Raw genomic sequence first — 915 nt, 5'->3', positions numbered from 1 at the left:
CCGAGCACCCACTCGACCCGTCACTCGATCACCTGGATCAGGTTGACCTTCGTGTACTCACTCGGTCACCTACCTGTGCATGCAAACACGATCCAAGGGTAGCCAAAACTTAAGTCCTTTCATCGACAACATCGACAGACCAAGGTTACTCAGACAACAACAAGTTCGACAACCGCAACCAGCAACAATTGAGGAAATAATGAACGGTCCACCAGCTCCTCAAGCACAGACCAACATAGGAGTAGGGGATGCTCCATCTACTCATACTCAAAGGAATGGCATTGTGCCACCTGCTGTGAAGAACAACAATTTTGAGATCAAGAGTAGTCTCATCCAGATGATACAGAGCAACAAGTTTCATGGATTGCCAATGGAGGACCCATTGGATCATCTGGATGAATTGGATAGGCTTTGTAGCCTCACCAAGATAAATGGGGTTAGTGAGGATGGATTCAAACTCCGACTTTTCCCATTCTCTTTGGGAGACAAAGCGCACATCTGGGAGAAATCACTCCCCAATGAGTCCATCACCACTTAGGAAGCTTGCAAGAAGGCATTTCTGCACAAATTTTTCTCCAACTCCAGAACCACAAGGCTGCAAAATGACATTTCCAGCTTTGGTCAGAAGAACAATGAGACGTTCAGTGATGCTTGGGAACATTTCAAGGGATACACTACCAGATGTCCTTACCATGGCTTCAGCAATGCTTTGTTGCTGAGCACACTTTACAGAGGAGTGATCTCCAAGATACAGATGTTGCTGGACACCGTATTCAATGGTAACTTCCTCAACAAGGATGTTGATGAAGGTTGAGACCTAGTGGAGAACTTGGCTCAATCTGATGGGCATTACAATGAGGAGTATGATCACAATTGCGAACTACTGGAGAGGAAGATACCAAGTACAAGAGGGAC

At 46.0% G+C, this 915-nt stretch overlaps 1 non-coding gene across 1 annotated transcript; it reads right to left on the bottom strand.

Annotated features, from left to right (window-relative positions):
* Positions 1-592: 592 nt before the first annotated feature.
* On the bottom strand, positions 593-699 carry LOC147938069 (small nucleolar RNA R71). The gene has a single exon (XR_015567616.1). It is a non-coding gene; the product is annotated as a small nucleolar RNA R71 (small nucleolar RNA).
* Between the last annotated feature and the right edge of the window lie 216 nt (positions 700-915).

This window comes from Camelina sativa, chromosome 9 (assembly GCF_030686135.1).
Source record: "Camelina sativa cultivar CO46 ecotype springtype chromosome 9, ASM3068613v1".
NCBI lineage: Eukaryota > Viridiplantae > Streptophyta > Magnoliopsida > Brassicales > Brassicaceae > Camelina > Camelina sativa.
The sequence above is the reverse complement of the archived record's forward strand: the minus strand, read 5'-3'. Positions and strand labels throughout refer to the sequence as shown.